We start from the raw sequence: 11,003 nt of genomic DNA, 5'->3' as shown, positions 1-11,003 counted from the left end.
TTTTTCAAGTCCGCAAAATATGCTAAATTGTCCCTTTCCGGTATAGCCATCAGCGCATTCTTCGATTCAGTTTTTATCTCCTCTATCGACCCATAATCGGATCCCCGGAGTGGCCTCTTGAGTTTTGGAAATAGCCAGAAGTCACCCGGAGACAAATCAGGAGAATACCGTATTTGCGGAATGATTTGCGTCGAATTTTTGGAAAAATGGAACGAGTGTAGAAATCGTTTTTGGTACCAAACGAGATTTGATTTTTTGTAGGACCACGTGGTATTTCAAAATTGTTTTCACACATCCTTCTGATATTCCGATCATATCAGTAAGATCTCTAAAGGTCAACCGTTAATTTTTGAGCACTAATTCGTTCTCTTCATTGTTGGTTATCTGTTGACGTCAATGTCATCAAGACGTTCACGACCCTCTTTGGAGTTCTTGTATCATTACCATTTTTTTGCACATGGTAGCCGCAGCTGAAATTTAATTCCGCAAACAATTTTTGAAAGAACTTCTCTGCTTAATTAAATCAGACGTAGTAAAAATTGAAAAATGAACTCTTAGTAATATTTGGTAAACAACCCAAGTGTAAATATATTATTGATAATGACCTTGACATGAAATATTAAATTATTTATTGTTATTTGCTACTCAGCTAGCCTTTATTTATATTTCTAAAATATAAAATAATATACTGGAATCCCACAGACAAGAAAGAACATTTTGATGATAGACAACTTCATCGAACTGTCAGTCAGTCATCAATATGAAGCTGCCACAAAAGCTGCGCACAGTTCATGCCACAAATTGCATGCATTTAAAAAAATGCGCTAAAAACGAAATTCGCTGACAAATTAACAGAGGAGCATAAAGCAAGCAAAGCGTCGAAGCGAAACCAGAATGTGCCCAACCCACAAAGTCAACGACAACCAAAGCGACAACGGCAACGGCAACGAGATGTGGCATTGGGTTAAGCTTCCTTGTATGGCTGTCAGAGTTAGTTGGAGGCGCAGCGCCTGCAGCCCGCTGGATATGCACACAAGGCACGTAGTATATACATATGTATGTATATATAGTTGAAGAGTATGGCTTCCAAGTCGAGTCCAGTTCGACTTTGTTGCTGCTGCTGCTGCTGGGGAGTGCGAGTCAATATATATTCCAAAAGGAATTCCGCAAATAATTGCAAACTGGCCACGAAACTTATGGCAATTGTGTGGCAAAAGCAAAGCGGACACCGGGGCGGCCGTGTCGCATACATCACGTGCAAAAGCAGCAACAGCCACAGCAACAGCAACTTCTTGACTGGGCCAAGCCAGCAAAAAAAATAAAACAGCATTTCGAATGCAAATAAAAAATCACGCCAATAAACTAGACATCGCGGCAGACACTGAGGCAGACAACAACAGCAACAACAACAACAACAACCACAACATCGAGCTTGAGGATGAGGATGAGCCAAGACAAAGACAATAGCAATGCAGCTCAAGCGCTCTCTGTAAATCCACGACGTCATGATGTCTCGTTGGGATTTGGATTTCAACTCCCCCGTTCTCTTCCTCTCTCTCTCGCTCTCTCTCTGGGCCATGACGATCGCAAAATTGCATACAAATCGGTTGTTTGGTAAATTTAACATAAGCGCGTCAGTAGCGCCTCTGGTCCGTGTCTTTTGTGGCAAGCTTGGAATAATTTAAAGCCAGCTACAGCAACAACAAATGGCAATCGGCATTGGGGCGCGGGCTTATCTTGTTCTTGTTAAGACAGCAGTCCAGACGTCTCGCTCCTGTCCGGTGCTGTCCTGTCTTGTAGCCATCATGTAAAACGCACTCAGCGCAGCCTCAAGTCCAAGTTCAACTCCCAGTTGGCTCGGCTTCTGCTTGCCGCGCCTGTTGATCAGTGTCGTTGCCCGTCGACGACGTTGTCTCCCTCGGCTCCGTCTCCGTCTCCGTCTCCATCTCCGTGTCCATCTCCAACTCTGTCCTCGTCAGACGTTTGCCAGGCGGCTGCAATTTGTTTGAGTTACGGCGCTTGTAAGCACACTTTAAGGATCCATTGTATTCCAATCAATAAGCCGGGCATGACAATGAGACACAAACTACAAGTCCGAACCCCATTGAATGTCACCCAAGTGTGTTCAATTGGAGCGCCGTTTGCCGCCGTCCTTTGGGTGCTATACATTTGACTTGAGCTGCGCTTCTCTGTTTTTTTTTCATTTTTGCTAGTCTCTTGCACATAGAAAATGAATTTTTTCTATATTTCTTGGGGAATTCTTCAAGTTAGCTTCTTGGCGCCTTGAACATTCATTATGGTTATGATTATTATTATTATTACTCGAGATTATATTCATTTTGACAGAGATAGGATCATCATCTAAATTTGACAAATGGTTAATAAAAGCTAGTATTTATTAAGTTGAAGAAAAGAGATTGTTTAGAAAAACTGCTGTTAGTTTATATTCTAATTAAAGAAAATTGTGTAATATCTTAAGATCTCCAATAAGAAGAGAAACAATCTTAAGTTATATAAGTTGTGCTATCTTAGCTATTCATAACAATTTGAGTTTACATTTACCTTAGAAAAATAATTTGCATTTGTTTCTTTCTTTCTAGTCTTAAACGCAATTAACTTTATCGGATATGAGAGATGGAAAATATTTGATAATAAATCTGAGGGAATGTTCAAAATTACATATGAAATAAATTGAAATACGAAACCCATTTTGTAAGTAAGAAATGTCCTAAAAATCAAATGAATTGAGCGATTTGTAAATAGTGTAAAAGCTAAAGTTAAAATATGATAGTTGAAATATTCAAAGTCTTTTCAACCAATATTTATGGTGTATCAAATTCATCAACATCAATATACCGCAATTAAAAGAGCATACTGATAAGATCAACAAATCCGCACCACAATTAGCTTGAAGCATTCTCGTTAATCCTACTGAACATTCGAATATCATTTGCATCTGCAGAAAATCCACTTTATGGTATCTCACTTCCTGCAAAGCAATTGACTTCCAATTAAATGTGTCAAGCAGGCGCAGACGAAGCTGCCGCAGCCGCAGCACGCAACATGCAACTTGCAAGTTGCTGGTTGCAAGTCAAATTCTCGTTTATCACATGCAAAAGTGGCGCATGCCCAAAAGCCAAAAAGGAGCTGTGTCTTCTTGCGTTGTGTTGTGTTGCATTTCATTAGCATATCATTCGAATTTGCGGGGGCAGGAAGAAGTTGAATTTATGTGCAACTACATGAAGCTTCGAAGCACCCGAGCAACCAAAAGGATTAACGAGGATTAGCCAAGCGAGTCGCATGCTGAATAAATGACTGACTGACTGCCTGCCTGACTGACTGACTGACTGAGTGGATCACTGACTTGCGAGTGATCCAGCGCAGGAGTTGCAGCTTCGCTACCGTTGATGGCATTTACGATAAATTTACGCAAGTCATTTGACAACGCTGTCGTCTCGCGCAATGCTGCAACGTTTGTCTGTTTCTCTGCTCATCATTATAAGTTTGAAGCTGCATGGCCTGCATATGCAAAGCAGTCGCAGGTAAGTGGAAAGAAACAGAGTTTGACATTCGGTCTGCCACCAAAACAGTTGTGAGCAAAAAAACAAACAAAATGTCGCACATTAAGCGGCTGAACATATCTCAAATGTCACGTATACGTCAAGTGTGCCGCAGCCATCAGCTGCCAACTGGCTGGCAATTAATTAATCCTGCACATGGATTTCTGCATCACTGTCTGCGCGTCCCACGTAAGCGAACCGTCCAAGTCCACAACTCCAGTTGGCTTTCTTAAAACGTGTCTAGGCACAGGTGAATATAGCCACATAAATTACCACCTCTTCATTAGTCGAGCCCACTGCTGCACAGTGGTTGAAGTGCGTTTGCTAAAAAGATAAAAAATAATACAAATCTCTAAATTGCATCCTAATGTTAATGTTTGTATAATACCCAATTTTCTTAACACATGTGAGAAAATAAAGTACTTGACTATTTTAATCACGGATATATTAAATTTCTGATTAATATGCAAAATCCTACTGCAAGTTTTTTGAATTGCTTAACTATTGTATTATTTTCATTAATGGATTGGTCCATTTATTAACTAACATTCATTTCATTTAGTTTTCATTTCATTTTTTATATTGTTTTATTATACTTACGACATGCATATGTATATTGAAATCAGAATCTCTAATGGTTCGGGACATTTCTACAAACTGAGCTATCATATTATTTAATCCTTAAACAGGACTAACAGGATTAATTTATGAACTCAATAATGAGAATATAGTTAAAAAATTTGGACTAAAAGCAAGTTTTATAGACTTGAATTTATCAATGATCTGAGAGAATTTGTAGGACTCGAATGATTTGAAATTTTCGTTAGCATAATTATCAAGGGAACTGACAAATTTAAGAACTAAAATAAAGTTTAAGATACTTTAATTTGTCAATGATAATATTATTTCTGTATGTCAATGCCCAAGGTAGTTTATCGATCGTAACATATATTTGGCATAATATTCCAAATTACATCTAATAATAACAAAAATACTAATATAAAATAATAAAGTAAATAAATATGTTTGCCACGTTTGCCACACTGTGCGCTGGGCAATTGACTTATGCGCGCGTAATGGAATTTAATTTCTTGTTAGCCAGTTTAACTGCACTTGCAATTCCATCAAGATAAGCCACATTCAACGTTCAACGTGCAACGCGCAATGTTCAACGTTCTCTCCTATGCGTGCCTGACCCCATAAGCAGCACGTAGCACGTCAGGAGTGGCAGCTCCTCTTCGCCTGTCAGTCCATCCAATCCAATGCAATTCACTTCACTGCAATCCACTGCAATGCAATGGGTTGCCTCCAAAGCCTCTTCCTGTGACACACTTCTGGCAATTAGTCATAGAAAACCGTATACAGCGACGACTGCGTGTCTGCCAGCCATATTTGCTGGGCATAGCGTCAACGCGAGCTTTTGTTATTTTAATTACTTCCCTCGGCCAAATGAGTTATGTGGAGTGTACGGAGAACGTAGGAGTTGCTGTTGGCCAAAATGATGGCTGATTGTTTTACAACATAATTAAGCAAGCTTGTTGTTGCTTTACGCACACTCGACATGCACTTTTCCAAGTGCCAGCCAAGTGGATCGTTTTGGGCCAAATTATGAAGTGCAGGCAAGTGCATGTTTTGCGTATGTTTTTTTTATATTTTGTGATAGGGACAGGCATTAAAAAAGCAAGAGAAGCAACAAAAAGCGACGCTCATAAAACGCATAAAAAGAACGCCCCTGTCAGGAGGAGCACAAGTTTGTGCCTGCTTGTTGGCAACTTTATTTTTCATGCCCAAGGCGCGAGAACAGCAACAACAACGACAACGACAACGTTGAGCAGAAGCAACGACAACTGCAACAAGTCAACAACAATTCGATACACACACTTGCTGCAAGCTGCAGGCTGCAGGCTGCCTGGTGTGAAAGCGTGTTGCTGTCTGCCACATCTCCTTGCCCCCAAAATGCGTGGCAAAACCCCTTTTTGCTCCTCGGTGTTTGGTGTTGGCATTTGGTTAAGCGTTCAGCATCGATTCGTTATGATTGCATGTTAAATGGCTCCCGCTGAGTTATTACGAGACAAAATCCTTATTTATCGCTTTCTGATTTATTTGTAAACGATTTTCGTGTGCCCATCTCTCTTTCTCTGTCTCTATCTCTCTCGTCCTTACGTCCTGTTAACTCTGTTAACTCCATTGGCCATTGGCCAATAGTCTCTCACACTCAGTTGTTTGTTGAGTTGTTGTTGCTTGCCTTCCCTTGGCTATTTTTACTGATTTCAACGCCTTTTTTATGGGCCCAAAACAACAAGCAGACCAAGCAGCGAACGCTTCGTGTTTGTGGCCAGCGTGTTGCAAGTTTCTTGTTGATGTTCTTGCTCTGCTCTCCTGTGTGCGAATTTGTGGCTGCTTACTTAATTTTGACATATTTATTTTTATTATGTTGTGGCTAAGTAATTGGCATAGGCAATGAGCGCACACTGAATGGTTGCACCTAGCTGATAATTGCATAATGATAACGAGTAGCTTAGCGATAAGTGTGGATTAACATGATACGTATAAAGAATTTAACATGAATGAATAATAAGACAATTTAGAGCAGCATAAAACTGAAGTTGCATTAATTAAAATATATACTATATATGTTGTATATGTATATATATATATAATTTAATTTTCAAAGCTGTACACAAGAGAGTTTTATTATATCAAATTTTTTAATTACAAGAATAGATATCACAAAATTGTACTTTGTTTAAGTTTTTAAGTTGTCTTTAAATAATAATATTAATGAATTACTTCTTTTTAGAAATATATAAATAACTATGACTATGTTGGGAATATATTATATGTAATATGGGCTATGATTATCTTTTTGATTTCCATTATATGGCAAATATTACTATATAACATATCTATATACTCCATAAGACGTGGAAATAAATATAATAAATTTAAATATAAAATAGCAAAGATTTTAATAAAGGTTAAAGAAATTGCTTACAGTCAAAGTTGTTTATTTATTTATTTTTGTAGTACATGTTTAATTGTATTATTGTATATTAAATAAATTTAATAAGTATTGATTAAATTCCATTGTCGGGCACGAAAGTAGAGAGATTTTGCGTACGAAACTTTTTTGTGATATTGATTATATCGTTAAAAATTTGGAAACCTATGTTAATTCAGGGCTCCTTAATTAGGTAATAATTTTTTATTTAATAAACAATTTTGAATAAAAATTTCAAATTAATTTTATAGCATGGTATGTAATTCAGTTAAACTTTGCTCAACGAATAAGTAAATTAGACAGACGGACATTTTTGCTCGATCTCGTTTTAAGTTTTTGGGTTGCCCAACAGAAATATCACTGTACTATACTTTTTGATTCAAATTTTCTCCTTGATTTCTGCAAATCTCAAGTCCATTACATAATCCTCTAACTGTGTAATCTGGAGTGCAGTTATGTTTTCCCTTAGTTCCATAAAGCAATGTCACTCAATTGGTCAATTGGAGGCAGTTACAAGTCGGCACTCGTTCTGGCCAAGAATGCGCAGAGTGTGACAAACAGAGGAGAGAGAGAGAGAGAGAGCGAGAGAGGGTTAAAGCCAAATGACCAAATGAGCAAAACGTCGTCAAGATCGACGCCTTGTGCTAACAACCGCAGCAGAAGAGACAGTCAAGGCAGCTGAGGAGGAACGAAACAAGCGCTGCCGCGTGTTTGGCATGGCTTATTAAAACGCAAACGGCTTTTTTACGATGCGCAATAAATTGGTGCTGCTTGGCGATGCTTGGCTGCATATGCAAAAGGAGTTTCAGCCAGCAACAACAATAACAGCAACAAAAACAACACAGCAACAAAAACAACAACAAGCGGGCCAAGCCAACGTTTATGGCTTAAATTAATAAAATAAGCTTTGTCAGACAATTTACAACGCGTCTTCAGCGAGCAGATTACGAGCACGCGGACACGATCCGAAAGAGTAGGAAGAAGACGACGACGACGACGACGACGATGGCAGAGCTGTTGCCTGTCTGTCTGCCTTGGTTCTCTGGTTCTTTAGCTGTGGCCAGTTAGATGAGCAAGACTCGAACTGGAACTGCGACTAAGCAAAACGAGAGAAGCGGAGTGCAGTGTGAGGCTGTTGTTGTTGTTGCTGTTGCTGTTGGTTGCTGGTGTTTGTTCGTTAATTAGCGAACATATTTCGTATAATCGGTGTCATATTAGTTATAAATTGGATAAAAGCGCAAAACGACAACTTAATTAATTTTAAATTCCAATTTATAAGCAACAAAAATAAAAAACACAACAACACATACACCAATAAAATGCAAAAGTCAAGAGGCGATGGTCGATGGTGCCGCTGATAACGATTATGGAACCGCAGTTCGACGCAGCTAATCATTCGCTCTGTGCATAGAACTAAACCCACAGACAAACTGCAGCCAGTGTCTCAGTTCTCTGTTCGATAGCGATCCTCGGCCACAGCTTCATTTAAATTTTGTTTCTTTTTCGTTTTCGTTTTCCTCTTTTTTTGCAGTCTTTGCTGAACGAATTCTGAGAATTCTCTCGGTAGTTTGTGCCTTTTTTCCCTTTTGGTTTGTCTGCTTTGCTGTTTTGCTTCTGCTTGGCGATTCGATTCGATTCGATTAGGTCGAGCTTGAGCTTCAGCTTCATCTTCAGCTTATGGCTTGGGCCACGTCCGCACACAGTTGATATATTGCTGCGATCAGCAGTGATGATCATTTTGTTCAGAGCAGATTGCGTTTCGATCAGCATCAACTGTAAATTATCTTATAACTTAATTCATTAATAAATTTATGAATTGCCCGTTGTAAATTGTTCACAATTTATTGGCCTCAGCTTGTGACATTGAAAAGATCGAACCCTCGACTTCGATTCCTCGTTCGATCTTTATTTTGTTGTTTTGTCTAGGCCAAGTGATAAATCTGTGTTGTGGGCAGCCAACGGAAATCTCTTTATAGATTCCTTCGCTCTCCCTGTCTTTCTCTCTCACTCTCGTTTGCTCTGTGGGTCGTTATAAATTGTTGAACCATTTGTCAGGCGCTTTTTAAATGCTTCTCTAAGACGTTGTAATTAATGTGGCATTTAAATTTAAAGACGATTTGCTTAATTTATTTTGATAAATTTCAATTATTAAGTCATCATCATCATCATGAATGAATCTTTTGGCTTATGAATGAGAAATTTCTTCGACAGCGACCCAAAAATAAAGAAAAAGGCGAAGAGACACCTTAACAAAACGATATCTTAAGCCGTCGCACGAAAGTCACAACAACTAGCATAATAAAGTGATGGATTTTAAGCAGCGCAAAGAAAGTCTCAGTTCATTTCTAAATATAAATTTAATTTCGATTCGGACATCATTAAGATGCCTGCACAAAGTATATGTGCTGAAAACATATTCAACATGTTATGAAAGCAGCAAAATTGTTTGATTATAGTGGACTGATAAGTTGAGGACTCCAATCGCTGACAGCTTCGAGGAGAGAAAGAGAGAGAAGAAAGGGAGAGAAATCTTTTAAGGCGTTTGCCGCATTCATTTTGCTAATCCTCTGGAGCTGTGGAAGATGATGGTGGGGATGTTGATGGCGTTGACGATGACGATGAAGACGATGTGGATGTGGATGAGGATGAGGATGAAGTAGAGAGGCAGCTCAATGGTCATGCCGACTGATTTTATATGGTTATATTTCTGACTTTTGACAGGAACAAGGCTCGTTTGTCGCCATGGCTGCAAAAGTGTTGTTGTTGTTGTTGCTGTTGTTGTTTGGTTGCTGCCGTTCCCAAGGAATGCCAGCTCGCTGTCGTTGTCAAATTAACACACAATGCGCCAGCTAATACATTATACAATATATCAGACAGCCAGACAGACATTTCCCAGAAGTTATAGACACTTTTTTTGTCGCTCAGCTATGTATTGAGTATTTATTTGGCAAAACACATTCAAGTTTGCAGTATATATCTTGAGTGTATGTACATATATCAATGTGGCCAAAGGCATCGTAAATAATATCAATCTTGTAAGTAGCTGCCAACATTTAAGAACAATTCTGTTAATCACTTAATTTATGCAGCTGCTACAAATCGCAACCTTGTTGCACACAAAAGAAGAGTTTCGAAGCTAATCCTTTGACTGCCGACTGCAGACTTCAGAGTGTAGAGTGCAGACTACGCAGGCCTTGGCTAATAAACGATCATTTAATAAGCGTTTTAATGCCAAATTTACGATCGTTTTATTTGCATAAATTACCAAAGTTGCCAACTGTATGCACATTAATTTTCCAACCAAATTGCCAATAAAATATTATTTATGTTGGACACTACAAATTTTTCAACGCGCAGGGAGCAACAACACACACAACACACAACAACACATTTAACAATGTGCAATCCAAGATGACTCTATATGCGAGGGGATACAGCTTGAGCCAAGTGACTCAAAAGGTAGTTAAGTTTATGAGCTTTGGTGGCCTTTGCGTGATCTTCATAAGACGCCTGCTAATAGAGTCATAAAAGTTTTGACATTGGCAATATTTGCAATTGATGCCGCTCTTTGTTGTCATTTGCCCTAATTGCATTTTATTCGTTATCGTTATCACTTTGGCACGCAAAACGTGCAACTCATGACATTGTGTTAATTGGAGAAATGCAACTATAAATAGTTCTGTTCGGGCTGTCAAATGTACAGTTTAATTGCAGCTCAAAATGCTTTCAATTGCAAAACATACACTTTTAATTGTAGTAAGTATTGCACTTCCTTTTAGTTGAAATCGTTTGCCTTAACTTATTTTTTTTCAGCTTCTGTTGTATGTGGTGCCTTCGCCAATTGTGGCAGTTGGTCAAGTGAAGTCTATCCTTTCTAATCTTGTTGGAAATTTAACTGGAGATGTGGCTTCCGAGATTGTTTGCGTTCAGAACGGCGTAGAAGTTGCTTTGAAGGATTTGCTGAATGGCGTCACAGATGGCACTTTGGGGGACACGGTGACAGCAGTCATAGGGCCAGTTTTGACAAAAATTTATACTTCGTTAGAAAATATTTTGGCTGAGGTAAATAGTTTGCTTGCCGCTATCCCTTAAAGTTTTAATATTGAAGAAAATATTAAATAAATAAAACCATGAATATTCTAACTTCTTGTATTTTATTTTTGAATGCAGTGATGCATTTCTCAATCTCAAGCTGATGAATTCGTTCACGCGCATTTTATCGTTGTGCACTAAAACACCTAAAACAATTGTCTAGAAAATGGAACGTTACCAATTTTTGACAGCAACTTAATGTACATTCCGTTTAAAATGAAACAATGTTCAACTTCTGACGGCGTTTACTGGGAAACCTCTAGTGAGACTTCCTAGACGTGCTTCCACTTGCTGCAGGATGCGTTGTCGCAGTTGATTTTGCGATAAGATTTTTATATTTTTTAATGTTC

The 11,003-nt window shown here is 38.6% G+C and overlaps 1 long non-coding RNA gene across 1 annotated transcript; it reads left to right on the top strand.

The window, feature by feature from the left end:
- Positions 1 to 10,246: 10,246 nt before the first annotated feature.
- Positions 10,247 to 10,704, top strand: LOC133838772 (uncharacterized). Its single transcript, XR_009893993.1, has 2 exons — positions 10,247 to 10,317; positions 10,375 to 10,704. It is a non-coding gene; the product is annotated as an uncharacterized LOC133838772 (long non-coding RNA).
- The last annotated feature ends 299 nt before the right edge of the window (positions 10,705 to 11,003 follow it).

Source organism: Drosophila sulfurigaster, chromosome 2R (genome assembly GCF_023558435.1).
Source record: "Drosophila sulfurigaster albostrigata strain 15112-1811.04 chromosome 2R, ASM2355843v2, whole genome shotgun sequence".
Taxonomy (NCBI): Eukaryota; Metazoa; Arthropoda; class Insecta; order Diptera; family Drosophilidae; genus Drosophila; species Drosophila sulfurigaster.
Note: the sequence above shows the minus strand (reverse complement) of the source record. Positions and strands in the feature narration are given on the sequence as shown.